The 23,471-nt window shown below is 35.4% G+C and overlaps 1 protein-coding gene across 1 annotated transcript in view; it reads left to right on the forward strand.

Moving 5' to 3' along the window:
• The first annotated feature begins 239 nt into the window (after positions 1-239).
• The window catches only part of LOC129237314 (myb-like protein AA), a 119,469-nt gene continuing 96,237 nt past the window's right edge, over positions 240-23,471 (forward strand). The window contains exon 1 of the mRNA XM_054871983.1: positions 240-1,322. The gene's annotated coding sequence lies outside the window, so the exon portion shown is untranslated. The remainder of the gene's footprint in view (positions 1,323-23,471) is intronic.

Raw genomic sequence — 23,471 nt, forward strand, 5'->3', positions numbered from 1 at the left:
CTGATGGCCAGACATAGCATACCTTTGATGGTATGAGAAAATTGAAATAACTCTTACCAGTTTGTTTTGCGATACCTTCAACACTAGCGATTTGGCAGTAGTGTTGTTTGGCGGCAACACAGAGCAGCCGGTCGGGCAGCCAAATGTAACCCGAGCTCAGCTACAGCTTCGCAGTCGATGTTGGTATTGAAGTTGGTGCTAGCAAAGCCCGAGTTGAGCTCATTCGCTTTTCTGGCTCACTGTTCAGTTGACGGTTACATTTCAACGCATTCGCAGGTGGAAATTTAGTTGACGGAATAAACTACATACGCTTGTATATGCATATAGTAATACATAGTAAAACCAACGAAAACGACAACAACAATAGCAACATGTGATGTTTCTGTTCTGTTGCAACAAGCAATAACATGCCCAACATTAAACTCCAAACAAAAGCTGTGTGGTGGATTTCAATGTAAACGAAGCGTATCGAACGCACATTGCTGCAAATATATTGACGATGTTGCGGAAATAATTAAAATAACAAAAGTGGTAGAAAAAAATATTAAAAAAAAGAGAATAGTTAGATTTTTTCATTGCAAAATTGGGTTAAGCTAAAAAGCCACATGCAAAAATTGAATAATTTTCGGAAAATGTTTACGTACAAAAACATATAATTAAATACGAAAATCACTGAATTACTCAGAATGTTACTATGTGAATTTGTGTATGTGTACATGAAAACTAAGTCTGTGCAACAAAGTGATGAGGAGTTCAAGAGTAACAAGCTGCAAAAACGGTAGCTAAAATAAAACAATATAAACACGAAAAGGCCACACAAGTATGGTACATACAATGAAAGAACAACAAGAAGAGTAAATGTTAACTTGCTGCGCAACAGCCAATAAAGGCGCAAAGGGGGCAACAGAGCAACGCGCTTCATCAAAAGTAAAGTAAAATAAAAAGCTGCTACCGAGCACTTGAAAGTGGACTGTAACTAATTTTTGGAATTCGAGCAGCAACAATAAAAAATATAAAAAAAAGTTAAATATATGCAAGTTGAAAAATAATAATTATTTTGTAATAAAAAATATTTGTATCAGTGTTGAGTTGTCTTGCCTGAATGTAGAACATTTCAGAACAAAAAATACTGTTGTTTAACTGAATTGCAAAATACACAATGAGAATGCATATATATATTTATAATATGTATTAAGAAATTAAGCAATAACAAACAGTAGTTTTGTATATTACAACAGTACAAGTAACTTATCGGCAGCGTGGAATTTGAAAATTCAAAACATATATTTGTCACGGAATGTCACGCTTTTTAAACAAGTGAGGTAAGTTCAGTTTCCTCTATTATTTTTCCGTTTACTTAAGTTGGAATTATTAGGTAATAAAGTACATAAGGCAGGTCGCAATTTAAAGGGTAATTTGTTTTCTATTAGTGGCGTTTCTGTTGCAATCACTTTAGTGGCAAAACATTAGGGAAATTGCTTTGTGATGAAGGTGCGTATGCAAAGAGATACGTGCGTTATGTAGAGGGTTTTAGAAATACTCAGCATTTTATTAAAAAATTAATAGTTGAAATTAAATTTAATGAAATAGGTATATTAAATTTTTTAATTGAAGGCAACTCCAAAAATCAGTAGAAAATTAGCTGACTAAAAAATGCATTTATACACGTAGGTGGAGCAAATTTAATCATTCAATTTTGTTTTGAATAAAATAGAAAATGATATTGAGTGAAGGAAATCCTTATTTAGTGTTTGAATACCTTTTTTACTAAACAAAAAAACAAAAATTTAGGTGATAGAAGTCTTTATTTTAACATTTACGCGCTCCATTGTTTGTCTGTTTGTATGCTGCAGCTGTCTAGTTCTCAAGTGTCAAATATGATTTGCAAAAATTATAAATCCTGGTGCGTGACTACCATTCAAAATTCAGAGAGAACGTAGATTCGAATCTCGGTGACACATCAAAATGAAGGAAACGTTTTTTATAATAGCCGTCGCCCCTCGGCAGGCAATGGTAAACCTCCGAGTGTATTCATGTCATGAAAAAGCTCCTCATAAAAATAAAAAAAATTGCTGTTCGGGGTAAAACTGTAGGTGCCTCCGTTTGTGGAAAAACATCAAGACGCACGTCACCCCCAGAAGGGGTGTAAGCGCCAATTATATGTATATACAATGTATATAATTACTTATAGAATTATAAATTAGGAGTCACATAAAAATGGTATTTGGTATGTCACTTCATATTTCATAAATGAGTAAAAGTGTTTACATTGCCAGGTGGATATATGTACACTAGGTGTCATAATTCTACGTTCCCCCAATTTTTATATACCAAGTATTTACCAACGAAATTCTAACGATAAGCTCATTACGCAATGAAATTCATCATTTTCGATTTTTACTATCGTAGTTGTCATGCTGGCGATAAAAAGTTATCAAGTGAATGCGTCACCACCGATTCTGCCGGTACCTATTTTCGGCAATGCAGAAGAAGGCGAGTGTGGAAAGTTTACACTCATAATTTGCGGATTCACTTTTTGTATTATTAAGACGATGTTTTTGTTAAGCAAAATTATTATTTTTATTTAATAAGCCTTTAGTTTGTTGGAGCCTTACAAAGAAAGCAAAATTAAAAAAAATAGACATTAGCGAGAGAAAAATTATAAAATTGTGGGGGAAAAATGGGAAGAGCATGGACATCAGTTCGGATAATAATTATAAACTAAGAAAATACCGGGATTATAACTTCAAGGCCAAAAGCACGGCGTCATTGTAAATTAACAGAAAGGGAAAAGCGCAGTATTATAGGGCTTGTGTAGAAAGATGCAAATATAACTGCTTCAAAAGTAAAAGATGAGATAAGAAACACTTTTCAAAAAATTATGAGTGTTACAACTCATAGAAGAGTCATAAGAAAAGCTTGCTATGCGGCATGATTCAATTATGATATTAAAGGTTTGCTTACTAGTGACATTAAATTTTTGGCATTCCTTTACAAAAGGTTGTATTTAAGAAGGTGAATAAAGTGGAACAAATTAAATCTTTTTTAGTAAAAATGGTAGCAAAAAAGTATTTTCTTACTTAAATGGAAACAAACTGCGAACGGTACAAATAGAAGTTATTAGCGGAAATCGCCAAGTCTAATATTAAAACAAGAAATTGTTTCACTTAATCCAAGATTTTATTTTGTGAATTAATTATTAAATTTAAAACCGATGGCGAAATTGCGAAGCTTCGCCAATATGAAACTATTTTGTTAAAAATAAATAAATATTGTAATTGGCACGTACAATTCTATTAGTTGTTTGGCCGAGATCCTCCTCCTATTTGTAGAGCGTGTGATGTTGTTCCACAAATGGAAGGGCCTACAGTTTTAAGCCGTTTCCGGCAGATGGTTTTTTATGAGAAGTTATTCATGCTGGTACTGTGCTTTGCTAAGCCTTCTCTGGACACTTCATCCATCCATGGGAAGGAGGGCTCACTGAAAACAAGTTCCGTCAATACCAACTTTTTTATAATAAGGTATGCAATGTTATCGGTCGCGTCGGGACTATCCAATTATTCTCCCTGTCATATACTCAGCTTGGCACTATAGAGATTTTCTTATAGCAGAGTTAAGAGCTGTGACAGACAACATCGTTATTGTCACAAACATTTTTATTTATTTCTTTATTTACTTTAATATATTAAATGAATTAATGTATGAATCAAATCAATTGTTAGCCATCATTTTTTATAAATTAAATAAAGAATTACCTATTTACCTTCTGCCTACCTTATTCTCCCTGTCGCAATTCTTTGGGAAATTCTAGCTCTTTGCAAAACATGAATTCCTTCCAAATCAACACATCACAAGAAATAAAGTTTTGTAAATTATCCACTCATCGATCTTGGATTGCGTCAAATACTCTATCATGTCCTGACTTAAGCGGTATGTATTCCATGTCATACTACCATAGTCCTGAACATGCCGATCAAGCTTTCTGAAAAAAAAATAAAGGAAAATTAAGGAAATTACAAGCAAAGAGGAATTACAAGGAAAGATGTTATGTGGGAGAAGTTGGGTAAGGTTACTGTCGAAGCGACTACCAAATTGGTAAACTCTATGCAAAATGAACTCAGGGAATTGTTGAAATGTCAAGGGTACCCAGCAAGCTATTAAAAACGTGCATATCTTTGAGGGTTTTTTGAATATTTTAAATTTTTATAAATGAGCGTAGACTTTTGGAGTCTTTCATTTTGTGCGTTTCAATTAAAATATTTTATTTATTTGTTAATTGTCGTAATCTAAGATAAATTAAGCATTTTATTTTATTAAATAAATTTTATGCGGCTATGTTAGTTAAAAATAAGAAAAAAATATTGCAAAAACTTAATAACTTCATGTCACTTTTTCAACTAACTGCAAAGGAGCGTAGACTTATGAATCTTAGTGTATGTAGGTAGGTAAATATATAAGTATAATATCTGTTTTCTTATAAGTAAGCTTCCCATCTATCCTTTTCTTTTACTGGTTGTTTCTTTATTGCACTTCTAAAAACCTAACAAAGAAGATGGAAAACAGCATTTAGAGAATACGATTGAATCACGAGCTTCAAAGACTGTATAACCACTCGGATATTGCCATGACAATAAAGCTTAATCGTCTACAATCGGTTAGTCACATTATAAGGGCAGTCGAAGTATCCCCACCGAAGAACATTCTCTGTGTACGTGCAGAAGAAATAGAGGCAAAGGAAGACCAAAACTGCGATGGTTGGATGGGACGCTGAGCTATTTGGTATACGTTGTTGGAGAACTCAAGAGACAAATAAATCGAAATGGAGACAAATGTTACAGCTAACCAAAACCCGGGCCGAGTTGTTGAGCTAACAATGTTGATGTTGTTGAAGGTGAACGAATAAAATATGTATTAATATCAGAAAATGTTTCCAAATTTAATATACTTCTTTTAATTTCGATACTCCGCGAAATTATATACCGTAACGGGGTTTGCCTTTTTTTTCAGTCAGCAAAGCTGGAATGCTTAGGTTGTATGGACCGACAAAAATTTTGAAATATTGAAAATTAAAAATAGATGTGATAGAAATACTTTTTTAAAAAAATTTAAAAATGTACATTTTGAAAAATTGGTTCAAATGAGATTGAAATATTTATTTGACAATTTATAAAGATAATTACATACACACACCGATTTAAATACATTAAAATAAATTCAGTTAGAAACCTTAAAAACGTTGAAAGTTAAATTAATGCATTTTGCTCATGAATCAATTATTAAGGGTGATGTAACCTGTCATCCCTGTGCCAGCCATCTTGAGCTATTTACTACATAAATCCGTGATGTTCTCTTGGAAAAGCTAGTTTTTATTTCAGCGCAATTCCTAAAGAAAAACTACTCAAAAACATAGAAATTAAAACATTTGCTAAAAAAGTTTGCAGACAGTCCTGTTTTTATTTTGCCACAAAACGTAGACAGAAGAGGGTGTTAAGTTTGTTCATGTCCCACAAGACAAAATGAAAAGAAAAGACTGAGTAAAATCGTGTGGCACTTCATTCAAACCAGGCGAACAATTTGCGTGCTTTAATTCTCTGCAACGGATTTCGAGATAAGGCCAGATCAGAAGAGGGCGAAGTTAACTAGTCATGCTTTTCGATGTTCATCGGAATTTTGCTTAAATCGTTTGAGTTTCAATTTGAGTAAATCGTTTTTTATATAATAAGCGTAGTTTTATTGAAACGAATTTTTATTTATACCATATATTGATTGTCGTGTGCGGAAAAAGAGTTGGCCCATCTTAAGGAATGACTTGTAAAATTGAGGGCTAGATTAAAAAGTAGGAAGACCCAACCAAAAAAAAAATAAAACTATTAATTGGGCTTGGGGTAATATGGCAATATCAGAAAGGGGGGAAAAAGCTATGCCCTTCTTTCCAAATTGCATCAATGGATTAAGTAGCAACCAAAATCAGTTGTCAAATATTTCACCACCTTTTATTATTGAATCATGGTTTTGTTATGGAATTTCTTAAATACTTTTACAGGTTGGCTCAAAAGGGGTGACAGCAAAATTTAAAAAATGTGAATTTTTAATGAAATTAGTTTTTACTTCAATATAAACTCTCTTACCTGTAATACACTTACTCCAATAGCCCTCCAAAAACGTCGTGCCAACTCTGCAATGATTTTCCGGTAGCTCTGTGAAATTTTTTGTTGGAATGTTAACGAATGCGGCACTAACTTTTCCAAAATTTTTTTCCAATGTACCCATTCATAAAAAATATGGAGTATTCATTTATCTGAGATGCCTATGGTATCTGAAATTTCATGCTTAACCAAACTGTTATCTCCACAAGCAATATCATGCACTTGTTCAATGATTTCTGCTCTCGTTCAATTTTCAAGAGAAATATGTTCGAAAGGACCTAAAGCTATGACTACTTAACTTAAAAAGACAACTAAAAAAGAAAACGAGAAAAAATGCTTTGTACTGTAAATTTATTCATTTTTTATTGAAATTATTATTTGACCTTAACGGTTGCTGTGACATTTTGACTCTATTAAAGCGACCAAGTACATTGATTACAAATATGCGGTGGAGCACCCGTTCTGCTTAAAACTATACCAGAACTTCAAGGTGTTTCAACATCCTTACAAATTTCGTTTATGTATCTAAATATACATATACATATATGCCATGATATAGTTAAGGGCAGTTGTAATAATACAAATATTTTAGGAATGCTGCCGAAGTGACAATCGCTGGCCCGATATAAACCTGAGTCATTTCGGTAACGTAGAATCGGTTGTTGTGAAAACGAAGCGGGATATTTTTGACTGGGTTAATTATAATTTATGAAAAATTTTGTATTAAAAATGAGTTGGAAACCCTGTTAAGATATTTTATATATTTAAGATGTAAGATATCAAATTTCTGTATGTTGTGATACTAATTAAATTTTTAAATAGAAAAATATAAATTAGAACTAAATGTTCACTTAATACTAATATCCTCAGCATATTTCGCTTTTTACCTGCACATAAATTGCTTTTTAAATAATTAATTAAATACAAGCTTGAAACTAAAAATTAGATGGCAACTCTATAAAAAAAATTCTTAATCAAAGCTGGCGAAAATAATCTTTCACTTGATATGCATATCGTGATATTCAATTTACTTATTAAATCATTTAAAAAGGTGGCAACGTTATACGAGTAATTTGAGAAATACTCGTAACGTCTATCTGAATGAAATCCGAAGGCAAAATATTTCCAGATGCCAAAAATTTTAGTAGATTCATTAGAGGCATTTCCGAAAAACTACAAATAGAATATACCTATAAAAGAATTTCACGTTCAAAGCATAATATGTATCTACATATGCACGTGTGTGTGTGCATACATTTTGTTACATGTGCATTTTTGTAACTCCAAGTACGTAGCTTAGTCTCATAAATAAATGTAACATACGAGTATGTATATGTATACCTACACATGCACATATGCACATGTATATGGGTACGAACGTTTGTTTATATTGTTGATCACAAACTATGTATGTATGTATGTATGCTTGAGAAAAATAGTAGAAAATCGAGGTCGTCATCGTTTGGAGGCATTTGTGGCCAAGCCGAGGTCGTGTGCCAACTATTTAGCGTTATTGATGCTGTTTGTCAGTCACCGACATTCAGTACCAAACTGCTCAATAAAAACAGCTTTATTTGATTTTGTTATGATACATATGAGCAGACATACATACACATATTGTTGCTGTAATACACACTTAAGGATGCGACAAGTCGAAAATAAAGTACTGATCTCATCTTTCATAAATAATTAACCGAATGAAATTAAAAACACATTGCACAGGTAATCGATCTCTATTTAAATACCAAAAAATGAGATAAAATATTTTCTCTAAAAGCGGCCACTCCTCTGCAGAGACTGGTAAATATTCGATTTCATTTTGAGTATGAAAACACTTTTCCACGAGATTGGAAACGTGGTATAAACGTCTCAAGGTTATATGGGTCACATTTTTGATACTCTCACACTCACATGCATGTACGAGGTGTGTTCAAAAAGTATCGCGAATTTTGTGTTTTTTTTTTAATTTTTATTTATTTATTAATATCCATTTTGTGCCCTTCAAAGGAATCCCCATGAGAAATTATGCACTTGTGCCAACGTTTTTTCCAATCTTCGAAGCACTTCAAAAAATCATTTTTTTTTTATCTTTCATCTTTCGATGCCGTCTTTATCTCTTCAATCGTAGCGAAGCGTCGTCCTTTCACAGGCCTCTTCAGTTTCGGGAGCAAGAAAAAGTCACAGAGGGCCAGATCTGGGGAACACGGTGGCTGTGGCATCATTTGTGTCTTGTTTTTGGCCAAAAAGTCGCGCACAAGCAACGATGTGTGAGCAGGGGCGTTATCGTGATGCAAGAGCCAATTTTTGTTCTTCCACAAATTCGGGCGTTTCTGGCGGATTGCTTCCCGCAAATTGCGCATAACTTGCAAGTAATATTCCTTATATACCGTTTTACCCTGTGGCAAGAACTCATGATGCACAACGCCCCTGCAATCGAGAACATTTTGTACCACCGATAAACGTTGCTTTGGTCCAAAGTAGCTTCTCCGTATGACACAGTCAACATTCGGAATGCATCCACGCACTTAATTTCGTTTTTACACAAAATTTGATACAGGCTCTTTGATCCATCTTTTTGAATAGGTAAAAATCGAAGACGAGCCGAAACTCGTGCAAGCAAAGCAGCCGTCAACAATTAACTGAACAAAAAAATCGAACTTCGAATATAATTACTAGTACGTAACCTGCGAAAATTCAAAATTCGCGATACTTTTTGAACACACCTCGCATGTGTTAAATCATATACTTGTTTGTTGCTATTCAATTTTATGTTATGCCTATTTGTCACCAATTATTGCTATTGCATAAAAAAATATTTTATTTATACCGACTTGCATAGCTTGGATAGATTGCAAGAGGGTCTTATTTGGGTTTTACTAATTAACGTTACATTATAATCAGCTACCAGTTAAGGGATTTATTTTTTAAATTTCTTTTATCACTGTGTTATTGTTATTGTTATTATTTGTTGATTATTGTTGATTGTACGCCTTTATATTCCCTTATTTATTGACCAGTTTCTCAACCGATTGATTTTTTAGATAAAAGCGAAAATTAATAACCCGATCGGAAGATTTATAATTTTTGCAAATGGCGTTGTACGTCAATCATGCCATATTTGACACTTGTGAACTAGATAGCTGTAGTTTACAAATATACAAGCAATGGAGCGCATAAAGGTCAAAATAAAGATTTCCACTACTCAAAATCTTTTTTTTTTATTTAGTAAAAAAATTGATAGATTAATTTTGTGGTGTTTAATGGTGTTTTTATAATAAAATAAAGATTTCCACTACTCAAAATCTTAATTTCGCCATATGATTTTTTTCTTTCCTGTGCTGAATAACTAAATTTCTAACGTTAACTGATATTTCTTTTCGAGGAGCCATTGTAGATGCCTAATGCTGAAAACAGTGAACACCGTACGCAATCCCTTACCGCAGTCCCTTACCGTGCACAAAAACTCACCCCCGAGAACAACTGCGTTCTTTTAATTACATATTTACACAATACATCGGTTTGTGTGTGTATGTGTTTGGTTGTATCTACATAATGTTGCCATTGATATTTTTGCTTACACACTTTCAGACATCCGCGTTATCAGTTACAATTTTTCATTTTTAAGCTATTTTAACAAAAATTATCATTTTTCTAAGTTTATTTTGTAAATTATTTCGAAATGTACTGCTTGGCAACACTGTGTGGTGAGAGAGCAATCAGCTGAGTCGGTATTACGGGGATTTTTTAAATATCGTGAAATAAAATCTACGGTACTACGATACGGAAGGAAGGAACTTTTCATTTACATGGGGTTCTCATTAGTTTGATCGGAAGAGCTGGGTCGGGATTGCGTTTACGGTGTTCACTGTTTTCAGCATAAGTATTCAAATTGCAACTAAAATCAATATTATCAAAGCAACAAACATAAGAAAAGGAAAGAAATAGACAAACGGTATTTTACCGTTATCACAACATAGGATATCAGAGTACAAGCTAGGAGTACAAGCCGGTTCTGTATGTACACTTTTGCCAACGCTGTTTTGCGTTTTTTTAGCATAACTGTGTTGTTTTATGTTAAAGAATGGATTTGTTATAGTTAAGTCGATTAGAAAAATATTTCAAATAAAATTGCATAAACACATTTTTAAGTAAAGTGCTTGTACTTTGTAAACAACGAAAGGGAGGGGTGTATGTAGACTTCTGTCAGCCACTGTATATTTGTAGGTGGTCTTTTTTCTACACCAAATTTTATTTACATCCATATGCATCGGCATTTTTATTGTATTCGACACTTTTCTTTAAAATACATTATTTTACTCTATTCTCCCATTAAAATACTTAGCTTTTTGAATACCGCAGAGATTAAGGAAATTCTCAGAAGCTTGTACATTCTTGAAATTATTTATAAAACCGTTATTTGTACTTTATACCTTCCTGAATTGCATCGCAAAACAAAGTACCACACACAATGCCACATTTCCATTATACTCGCACACTCGCCTATGTGCATACAATTATAAAAAAGAAAATATGCTAATAAAGAACAATAAAAAAGTTGATAATTAAAGTAGACAATCGTAAAAGAAAAGTAATCAGAAATTAAAAAAAATGCATGTGAAGCAACCAGCCAGCTCGTTACTAGTCAAGAGGGGCTCAAGAAACAACAGGTCCAAATACTCGCGCATACATACAAGTCTTCGCTTGGAAGAGTGCCAGAGACGCATTGAGTTTTTTTATCCAATTTGCTGCATTTTTCAATTGCGTTTTCCCCACTTTTTACTCATCCCATAAATGAGGCAATGCAAAACGAAACTGTTTACTACATACGTACATACATACATATGTATGTATATTTTCAGGCTACTGTGTGAGAAGTATGTATGGTATGTATTTATTTATTGCTTTGCATGCAGAGATTTCAACTAAATAGTGGGCAACGGCAGTTGTAGACGTCAAGCTAAGCAGCATGAAAAGTCAAAATGATATTATGCTGCGGTCTCCAAAAGTGCAACTGTAATGAGGACGGCGTACATGCAAGCATACGTAGGCATGCAGTAGTATGTGGCCAGTTTGAGGCTTCTGTGTTGCAATATTGTATTTCTAGCCAACACTCACCACACACACTAACTTACATAGTTAGATTTTAATTACCCCGCTTAATTGCTGAAAGACTGACTGGCTAGTGACTGGTGCCAGTTAAGATGTGCCGTAGTCACTGATGATCTGCTGGCTGCATACACAAAAATACATTTGCATTAAATACTTTATCTGTGGTGTACGTTTGGCTTCCTGCTTTTTTATCACTTTCGCGATTAAGGTAAATGTGCAACGAAATTGGTACATCTACCTGCCTTGCCAGTTGAGGTCGTCAGAAAATATGACTTTGCGAAAAATGCTTACATTAATTTCACTGATATTTTTTACTGCTTAACAATACTTTTTCGCCACGCCTCTAGTTCTTAAATTGACTGACCTCGTATTCTATATATTGCTCGTTTGCTGGGAGAACGTCTTAAGCTAAAAAACCAATAATTCTACTAAAGCGACTTTAAAGTGAAATTTACTATGCCTCCGGAAGTACCTATAAGTAAATAAAATGTTGCATCTAAAAAGATACAAGGAGGCGCAAAATTAATCATTCATTTTTTTTTTAATAACTTTTATATACCTACTAAATTTGGCGTTTACAGTCTTTATTGGGTGTTCGGCCGAACTCCTGCTCCTATTTGTGGTGGCGCCTTGATGTTTTACGACAAAAGGGGGGAACTACCTTTATGTGGAGATTTGTCATGGCAGAAACACACTCGGAAGTTTGCTATTGCCTGCCGCAGGGCGACCGCTATTAAAAAACATTTTCTATCATTTGATGTTTCATGGTCGGAGATGTTTTTTTTACTAAATAAAAAAAATGATTTTGAGCGATGGAAATCTTTTTGACCTTTACGCTATCCATTGATTATCTGTTTGTATACTACAGCAGTCCAGTCAAATATGATTGACATACGACATTTGAGAAAATTATAAATCTTCGGATAGGGTGATTCATTTTGCGCCAAGTTGTATTAATTTTTGTACACATTTTCAGGGGAAAGGGACAGACAATTTATGTTTTTAATCAACATTTTTTTTGTTTTTTACTTTTTTGTTAGTATATATAATATGTACATAATTTACATAGTGTGGGGAAGATAGAAGTTGGCGTCTCCCGAAAACCATTACTGTTAACTGTTTTCTTCGGTTCCCCAAGTTGAAGTTACCACTTCGTGGAAGGAGATTTCAGTCGATAGAAAAGATCAAAGAGAATGCGACGAAAGAGCTGAAGGCCATCCCTTCGTCGGATTGGATTAAACGTTGGCACGTTGCAACGATGGTTTAACGAGGTTAAGTTAGGGCGAAAGTCCTTTGAGCTGAACATAGGTACACACCTTATAATCTCGAAAAAAGGCGATCAAATATCTTGGGATCTGGATCGACACAAAACTTTGTTTCAGGCAGTATTTAATAAATGTAAGTTCCAAGGCGGCTTCTGTCAATGGTGTCCTGACGCGACTTCCCCTAATATAGGAAGGCCCCAGGGAAATCGAAGACAACTACTGTCATTGGCTGCTTACTCTATGATTCTTTATGCAGCACCTATCTGGGCGGGGACCAAAAAGTCTAATCACGCGAGGTTGCCCAGACATACAGGCCAGGCGCGCTGTGTGTAGCTTGCGCGTATAGGTGTCTGATGATGCAATCTGCGTATTAGCTAGAAAGATACCTCTGAACCTCTTGGCAGATGAAATGTTTCGGCTGTATAGGAGCGCGGCCGGCAATAGGCCGGTGGTAACAGTGGTGGGATGAGTCACAGAGCGGACGTCGGACATACCAACTCATACCACATGTTGATGAGTGGTTAATGAGAAAACAGGGAGACACCGACTATAACCTGTAGCAGTTGCTCAGTGGGCATGGCTGTTTTTAGGAATACCTGTACTGTTTTAATATTGACAAAAACACAGAACACGTCATGTTTTATTGCGACCGTTTTAGAGAGGAACGAGCTGTCAAGCCCTGGGTCATCAACCACCCTCCAGCACCCTCATACGAGATACGTACGCAACCAGCGGTAAGTGGGAGGCAGCGCAAATGTTCGCAGGTAAGATCATGACGCAACTTCGCCATATTGATTGGGAACGCAAAGCGTTTAGGCAGAAGTTGCAGCAACAGAGAAGGGGGACAGTTTCTGACGAACCGACAACAAGCACAGACGTTTAAGTGAAACACTCAATACGGTATCGCGCAGAAGGCAAGACGGTAGTGAGTTAAGATAACACTACTGCAAGTTTTCCGATGTCTTCTTTACTTTGGAACCACCTATAAACACAGTGGGAGTAATTGTGACGATCGACGGTGTACAGCCTTCATATGCCTGCAGGAGAGGAAGCTGGACGCAGGTACCTGTTGTGTTTTCGGACAGGCTCTACCCAGAAGTTATACTTTTGTCGTCCCAGGGTAGAATTAGCTGAGGTGGAGGATTGTTGTAGTATTAGTGGGAGCGTGCCCCACATATCATTGGTGTGACGGCACCTCTGAGATGTGTCTGACATTTTAATTTCAATCTCCTTCCCCAAACAAAAAATAAATAAAAAAACGTTGGCACTTGTGTGTTGCTTCAGACGGGTCATATTTTGAAGGAGATAAAATAAATTTGCCTGAAATTTAACTCTGTTTTGATTTATTTAAACATTCTTATTTATTAAACATAGTATATACATACCTAGTACATATAGTTTCACACAACACATATATGTTCATACATGTATGTATAAGAACAAACCAAAAAACATAGAAATTGGAAAAATACAATGCAAAACAAAATAGGTTATTCCAAGGTTTTAGTAATAAAATGCATACACATAATAAAAACCAAAAATAAGAAATACTCGTATAGGTATACGTATATATATAATTATATGTATGCATTAATGAAATAAAAATATAATATTATACTGGCGCATACATCCTTGAAAGGTGTGCTTAGGCCAACTACTCTTCCAATTTCTCGCGCGTCTGTATGCTGATGCGCAAATCAAAGTCCCAAATCTTTATTTCTCCTACGAAATACTGTTATTTTTATGAGATACTTTTTCATGGCAGAAATGCAGGCAATTTTGAGCCTATTCTTCCTGTTAATAAACTTATCTCTCGAATTTGGGCTTTCCTATTGGAAAGTATCTATTGTACGCTCTTTTTTAAAGCTTGTGATAAAAGTGAGATGGTAGAGATGATAAGAGATTGGTGGTTGATGTTGATGAGAGTTTTAGTTTGAGTTTTAGTACTAAACTTACATTTGCTTTAAACCTTTCGTTCCCCATCACAAGATGAATTTGAAACTGGGCGTTCCACAGTTGCTAATCTCGCGATTTTTTCAAACTATTGCAGTTTTCCGTTTGTTAATTTACGTCCGGTAGAAATTATACTACAGTGTTTTGGTATGTGGTGAATTTTGTTATAAAAAGAAAAATCTTTACTTACGGATCCAAGAAAATAGAGACAAAGTAGTTCCCCTCCGATACAATGCACAATGTATTTTCCATTCCTCAAAGACTACCAAAAAGTCAATTCTTGGCACAACGTTCAAAGCACGCAGCGGTTCATGTTGAATCAAAGCGGGAAATAACCAAAAGTTACACGGAGCTCAGTCAACTGAATAAGTCGACTGCGAAAGACTATTTTATTTTTATTTTATTTATTTATTTAGCCACACATAAATGAATTCAAACAATTTGAGAACAAATTTTTGCGAAAAAAATCAATACCGTGTAAGTTAGGGCATTATTAGGATGCAAAATTTAAGATGGTTTTTCGTAAAAGTGATCTCTTCTTGCGAATAACTTCACGTATACGAGGATCAATTGAAAAGTCCGTGCAAAAATAAAATCTACTTATTTGCTTGGAATAATTTTTTTTTCTTGACATAGTATCCTTTTAAGCGTATACACTTATACATTCATCCAACGCTGTTCCAGTTTGTTGATCCTTTCCAAAGATTTCGAAGATCCGAGGATTTGTCCAAGTCTGAAAAATAGTCATTCGTTTCTCAATCACCTCCTTCTTTGAATAAAATCTTTTTCCGCCAGCCATTTCTTCAAATTGGAGAACAAATGGTAGTACCAGGGAGCCAAGTCTGGAGAATGAGGGTGATGTGAAAGGTGTTGGAACCCTATTTTCGTAAATTTTGCGCCCACAACTGCTGAGATGTGAGCTGGAGCATTTAATCACCAATCGAAATTCTTTTTCGTCCTTTGATGAAAATCAGCCGACTTCCTCGATACAAACGAATGCCAACCACATAGAAATACACCGATCTGGCTGAAACTTGATGCGTGTTTTTACAAGAGATGCTATTAATTATATGATACATAACCTCGATACACGCCAGTAGTGCCATCTCTCTGTCTGTGTTCGGACTTTTCAAACGACCCTCGCAACACCTAATAGTATTCCTTGCCGATAGGAATTCATATTGCACAACACCAAGTTAGTTCACACAAGCGTAACTATAATATATAACTAATGACGACACTGACATGAAATTTGGCAGGGATATTTCTAATAGGAGTAACAACATTGAAATAAAAAAGTTTGCCTAAAACGGTTAGAATGCGAAGTTCTAATCAAAAAATCACCTTACACCTTCACCTATGATACTGATTTATCAAAAGCGTTTGACACAGTAAGCCATATTGTATTGCTAAGCAGGTTACATCCATTTTGTTTCCACACTAAGTTATTGGCTTGGTTTTAATCTTATTTTGGGAATAGAATTGCATATGTCGAAATTGACAATTTTATATATTTTACATACACTTTTACATACACTTTTCCATTACTTTTTTCGATCTTTATAAATGACCCAGTGCGTCACTTTCCTTTTGTATGTAGATGGCTTTATAATTTTCAAAGTTGTATAAACTTATTCTGACTACGAAATCTGTCAAAGCGAGCTAAATAACTTGGGCGCCTGGTGTATGCGAAATAAGTTAGCAATGAATATCAATAAATACTGTTAACCTACCATGAAACACGTTCAACATTACGATCTTCGCATTATACTTATTTCAAATAATGCGTTAAGTTCTTACGACAAAATCAAAGATATGGGGGTTATTTTTGACTTGTGTTCCGCTTTTACTGAATATTTCAACTATTTATTCCCAAGGTATACTCTTGCAATGGTTACGAACCGAGGAAAAGCTTTGAATTTATACTCCCACACAAAAAAAATTTGAGCATCGTTTCTTCTTTTTCTGGCAGCTCCACATTCATACAGGATGTGCTCTTGAATTTCATCGTCCAGCTCGCAAAAACGACAGAAGCTTGTTTCTACTAGTCTCAGTTTGTCCTCTCTATCCAAATTTGATGCTCCTCTAGAAGGAGTTTGATACTCTTATATTTAATACTTTCTAGAAGGAAAGATAACTTATTTTGCGTAGTATTACTGTGGTAAGCCTTCAAGAGGCCTATTCTTTGCAGTTATGATCTTCATGTTCTGGTGTCCAACTCAATAAGGCGGTGTTCTTTGCTCCCAGGGTACTGCGGGCCATGAAGTATTTCTAAATTATTGATCTAAGACTACAATGGATGACTGCCTAGCTGATTACAAAATACAGATGCGCTTCGAAGTAATATCTTTTCGAAAGCATTCTATGCCAGAAATTTCCATGCCTTGGAACCCCGCTTGAAATATAATATGTATAGACATACGTATATATAATTGGTGCTTGTACTTGTTTTGGGTATTTCGCCGAGCTTCTCCTCTTATTTGTGCTGTGCATCTCGATGTTTTTCCAAAAATGAAGAGACCTATAGATTTAAGACAACCCCGATTTTTTTTTTGTTTTTATTTTTTGTTATGAGGAACTTTTTTCGTGGCAGAAATACACTCGGAGGTTTGCTATTGTTGCCGACAGCCATTGAAAGAACCTTTTCTACCAATCGGTGTTTCCTGTTTGAGGTTTCGAACTTGTGCACTTCCATATGGTAGTCACGCACCAACCCATTCGACTACGTTGACCAAATCCCCGCTCGAAATATAGTGGGATAATCGCCCATTAGTATCGATCTTTTACCGAATTTTTAAGCACTATAGGAAAGTTTTTCAAAAAACACACGTAAATTTCAAAAAAAGGCGTAGAATTTTTATTTAAATCGATAGTACAGTCCATATAATTTAATGTTTGAAGATTATTTCATGCAAATGCTGACCGCGACTGCGCTTCAAATGGTCCCTCCGCTTAGTCCAATTTTGGCATACTCTTTCCAATGGTTCGGCCGGTATCTCACATATAAATGCTTTAATGTTGCCTTGCCAATGCGTTAATTAAAGCAAGCTTGTCTGAATAGACATGAGCTTTAACATAGCCCCACAAAAAATAATCTAAAGGCGTTTTATCGCACGATCTGGGTGGCCAATTGACAGGTCCCGAACGTGAAATAAAGTGTTCTTCGAACTCGCCTCTCAACAAGTCCGTTGTTACGCGTGCTGTGTGGCATGTGGCACCGTCTTGCTGAAACCACATGTCATGCAAGTCAAGCTTTTGCATTTTTGGCAAAAAAAAAGTTGGATATCATTTCACGGTAGCGCTCACCATTCACAGTTGCGTTACGATTCGCGGCATCTTTGAAGAAGTACGGGCCAATGATACCTCCAGTCCATAAACCGCACCAAACTTTGACCTTTTTTGGATACATTGGAAGCTCTTGCAATTATTCTGGCTGATCTTCACTCCAAAATCGACAATTCTGCTTATTTACGTACCCAAAAATGAGCTTCGTCGCTGAACACAAATTTTCTATAAAAAAGTGGATCTTAAACTTTCTTAACAGAACACGCATTTTTATAATAAAATTCAATGATTTGCAAGCATTGGTCGTTTGTAAGACGATTCATGGTTAAATTATAGACCAAACTGAAGATGTTTGACAGTGAAACAAAACACGAAACGTGCGTCAGCTGTTTAAATCAACTGTTTAAAATGATAATAGCTAAAAAATCACCCGTTAGTTCAGCTCAAAGACAAGTCCTACTATTCGCAAGCTTCGACCCATATCTGTACCAGATTTCCAAGTCAGATTGAATGCATTTTTTAATTGCTGACAGGGCTCCCGATCTATAATACTCGTCAATGATATCTCAACAGTAAGCGTTTAGAAAAAAAAATTTGAGTTAAACTAAAAGTTCTATTTGATGTTGATTGATCGATGTTTTGACGCTTATTAGAACTTAATTCGTCAACAGGAATATTTTGTACAGGTTATTTTTGATATTTTTTAATGACTCCTCAGTTTTCTGCTAATACCTTCAAGTTCTTTGAGGAGCTAGCAATTGTTTTGTATTACAGTGGCGGGGAAATTTATACTCCTGGGGCGTTTCTCTGATCTGAAAGATTTTACTTAGTATTTTGTGATATCAGTGTTAAAATTGTTACTTTCTTGTATGAATTTCTTATAGCACGTTTTGCGAACATTTGCCTAAAATCCCTTCAGACATAACTTTAGTTTTCATTATTAGTTAACTTTTTTGTCACAGCAAATTCAGCGTTTATACGTTGTATAACAAGAAGATAATTCATTTTTCTCAAGTAATATTTTATTGCTGTGCAAAATTATACATACATATACTCGTATATACTTGTATGTCTATGCACTTACTCGCATTTTCCAATTCAATTATCGAGCAATCAATAATCACCCAATTGATAAGTAAGCACCAATGTTGATTGCTGAATGAATAAATTTGCTATAGCCGCAATCGCTTATAAATCGCCACCGAACAGCCGAATCAATCATATGGAATAGATAAATCTTGATGGGTTAATAATTCGTCGTATTTTGTTTCCCCCTTTCGCTGTAATGCCAGACTGCCAGACTGTCAGACAAGCAAGGTAACAAACAACCAGACAAACACATCGTGGCGCACCACAATTGAACTGACCATCGTAGTCTGGCGCGTACACACACGTTCTTCTCTTCTTAACAACTAGATAAAAAAAGTAAAAAAAAATGTATAAATAAAATGTGCAAAACTAATATCGTGCGAAGAATTGCTGTGCCAACTTTGAAAACCAGTACACCCAGAAACTAGCTGGCCAGCTACCAGACTCAGCGATTGTCGAACAAACCCAACAAAACCACCAAAACACGTTGGCCTACCAACCTACGAAGTCCGCCGCATCAACTGCTACGAGTATTACGGGCAAAAATGCAAAAATATGGTAGTTGCAGACGCAAGCGTAGACGAAGCTGAGGTCTTACAAGCAACTACTACGAGTATATTACTCGTAAACAGCCAGCTGCGTTATAAAATCTATAAATGCCGCCAAAGAATTGCAGCCAAAGTGCAACAAATGGTATGTGTGATGATAAAGTAGAGTTTAGGTAATATAAGCTAACCCAGTAGGAATTGATTGACATGTGGGAAACAAAAAATTAGGTTATTAAAAATAAAGGCTATTGAGGCTTGCAGTTTTCAAAGCTCCTTTACATCACAGCAATCGGTAGTCAGAGATTTTTTGGATTTCACAAGCAAAAATACACACACTGATATATATATATAAAGAAAAATCTTAAAAATCCCTAATTGTCTAGGAGGTGTGCGTTTAAAAGAGATGTCCATTAGGAGAGAGTACAGCTGTGCATATATATATATATATATGTATTAGGGCGGGTCGATTTAAAAATCGCTCATTGCTCTGTGAAAATCGTATTCTAGGGATCAAAATAAGAAACTTTGCCGAAGGAACCATACCTCTAAAACGAATTCTGATGTCCCCCAATTTGGGTCGAATGAAAAATCCCACTTTGACCCATTTAGAGTGCTCCAATCGAGTCCAAATGTATGACCGACCCCTACTAACTTTGGACGGCCGATCCACTAATGCCAGTGGCACACCCCCTGGAACTCCCCTGGGGGATTCCCCATACAATCATTTCAAAATATCACCATTTTTGGCCTTTACATGAGGAAAGAAACTAAAAAGTTCGACCCAAATTGGGGGACATCAGAATTCGTTTTCGAGGTATGGTTCCTTCGGCAAAGTTTCTTATTTGGATCCTTAGAATATGATTTTCACAGAGCAATGGGCGATTTTTTTGCTTTCCCACAAATCGACCCGACCTAATATATATATATATATAGGCAATTAGGGATTTTCAAGATTTTTCTTTCTTAGCGGACAACACTCCCATAATAGGGCGAGAACCCGTTTTTCCCCACCAAAGCTAATTTAGTTGGATAGCTTACAAACTCTACCTCGGAGTTGTCGAAATCAATACATTTATTAGATGTTTTTTACTTCAAACATAAAGCGTGGTAGCAAATGAATCCATAATCAGAGAAAAATTGTTTCAAGAAAGTTGACGATAGGGGTTGATGAGCTTCCACTATCTGCAGTGGCTTAGTTCACCAACGTTAATAATCTTCTTCAGAACCAAAACGAAGTCGACGTCGAAAAAAGTCGTAATTTAGATAATAAAGTCTTTACTAGTGATGAAGATGTAGAAAATATTAATACTGAATTGGTAATTTCTCGTCAAGAATCGCCAACTCTTTTGAAGATGAACTAGAAAATGAGATTCACGTTAAGCTAACTTTTTATAAGTAAGTTTTTCTTGAAATCACAGCAACCTCAAAGGCATTGAATTGATTACAGATCTTCAAATATACCTCGAAGGCATAGAAATTAAAGAAAGGACTTACAAGCTAAAATGTTTGATTTTTTTGTAAATATATTTTAATAGCTTCAAGGAACAAAATTTTGTGTTTTAACATTTCTCGTATTTATCTATACTAATAAAAATTTATATTGTTTATTTATATTTAAAACTGATTAGAGATTAAAGAATTATTTGCTTTGCAAGATCCTGTGGATTATATTGGCTCTGAATAATATTTCCCCTCCCACTTTCCTGGGCGCTGCATCCTGGTAAATGCGTGTTTAGCAGCGATTCTTCTGTCCTAGCAGTCCAAGTACCATCAGGTTTCTTGACCCACGAAGCCAGGGAATGATCTTTGGAAAGAACATGGCTAAGCCTAACAGAATCCCTGGTGGATTCGATTGTCGAACAAAATTCCCACCATCTCTCTTTCTTGGAGGTCCTAATTGCCTTCTTGTACTGTTTCCGACTTTCTCTGTACAATTCCCGATTTCCTGTCAAGTAACTGATGTTAAACGTTGATTTAGATTTTTCTCTTAGTTTAAGAGCTTACTGCTCCACCAAAGAGGGTGAGTTTTTTCGCTAAATTTTTTGGGGCAGGTGCAGTGTTATAACCCTACTCTCAAGGTTTTCCGTGAGAGTTATTTGGTGGATCGGCATCTCTCCTATCCTGTTACTCTCCTAGCGATCGCTACTAGAAAAATCGTTGTCTATATTTTGGTGTTTCATGGCGGCCGCCTCGGTTACGGATCTGTCATATGGGGACACATTTCCCGCTTCTCTTAGGTGTTCGCTTAAGAGAGAGTACACTTTATGATGAGAACGTAGCATTTTATAAAGAAGTTGAAATCGTACCCCACAGCCATTCTCATAGTCACACTCAATATCTGGATATTGCAGCACATGCTTTCATGGCTCATACTCCATATTCAAGCATATTACTCTAGAGCAGAGTTCCCCAAACTTTTTTGTGTCGTAGACCCCTTGCCATGTTTTTCCGTGTTGGGTAGACCCGCTACTTATCTGATATTGATTTCCTGTAAATTTCTAACTGTAGTGAAGTTTAGTGCTAAAAACTTAAAATAAAAACACATGTTAATTTATACATTTATTAATTGAATATTAATTGAATTTAAATTAAAACTACTCAAAATAAAATTTTGTATCTGTTATGTAAAATATACGTAACAGAAAATAAACTATAAATAAAATAACATAAGCAATAAGTCAATATTTTTAGTGAGAAGGATGAACCTGATGCTTTAATAATAAATTATTAACATTTGGCGTCAATTTTGTAAGGGTTAATCTTAGGGTAAGGATTTCTTTTTTTCGTTAGGAGATTGGTAACAGCGCTGAACCCCCTTTCCAGTAGGTATGACTATGGAAAGGAAATTAAAAATTTCCTCGCTATATTCCATAATACGGGATAAGTAACGGGTATGTTGTTTTGCAGCCAGAATTGCTGATATCCGTTCTTACACTTGACGTTTCCATTAATTGACGTTGGCAATATTTTAACCATTAAAATATTGCCAACGTCATTTATTATATTACGTTCTATAATATATAATAAATTTTTTACTTCATAGGTGCTTTTATAAATAATGGATATATATTTTGATATTATAAGATAGTATGATGTAAGTAAATATGTACTATCAGTGTATGTGTTGAGATCCACTATCGCGGACCCCCATTTTCATTTCATTGACCCCCAAATTTTTTTTTCGCTGACGCAGACCCCTTGCAGGTTGTCATAGACCCCCAGGGGTCGATATAGACCACTTTGGGAATCACTGCTCTAGAGTCTAGACGTTCAATATTTGTCGTGTCAGTGTTTGTAGACTTTGCAGGCTTTCCTGAGTTTGGCAATTTTGCTTTTTAACTTTTTCAGCCAATTGAAAATATGCTTCACTGACTTTTTAGCAAGATTTTCATCATTTTGAAGCCAATCTTTTGTTAGTTTATTTTTAGTCAGTTCTTTTTCCGTTTCCTTAAAATGTAATAAAAATTATAGTAGATAATTCGTTTTAATTATGTTTTTTTGTTGTTGTAGCAGTTAATCTCTGCCAGTACGGTGTATTCTCGTTGGCTATCTCATCTAACGGTAGGCCCAGGTAATATGTAATTTCGACGGGTTGCGTCCAAACTGAAAGGTTGTTGGGTGAGTGGATTTAAGGGGACGTGTGAATAAGTGGTTAGTATCGAGGGAGGTACACTCACCTACTGGACATATATTGAGTATGTCGGGGTTGAGTTTAACCTGCTATATTATCCAGAAATTAATTGTGCCAAAATAGCATTCGGGTTTTTGAGGACCACAGGCTGCCGCCACCATAAACTAGCCCTGTCTAGTGCGCTGAACCTTCATTAATTTTATAATAAAACATCTCGGGGATGCTGCATATTTTTCGGGCGCCTGAAGAGAATTTATAGTATTTTTGCAAAATTCTTAAGCATTTTAGAAACGATTTTAGAATTGGTCAGAGAGTGGTGTTTACTTTGAAATGAACACAAATTTCAGCAACAACAACAATAATGGTAAACAAGGCTTTAAAGTTGAGCCAACTAACGGCGTAAAAACAGCTGCAGACTTTGCATTGCCGATGTAGATATTCTAAT

Source organism: Anastrepha obliqua, chromosome 2 (assembly GCF_027943255.1).
Source record: "Anastrepha obliqua isolate idAnaObli1 chromosome 2, idAnaObli1_1.0, whole genome shotgun sequence".
In the NCBI taxonomy this organism is placed as follows: domain Eukaryota; kingdom Metazoa; phylum Arthropoda; class Insecta; order Diptera; family Tephritidae; genus Anastrepha; species Anastrepha obliqua.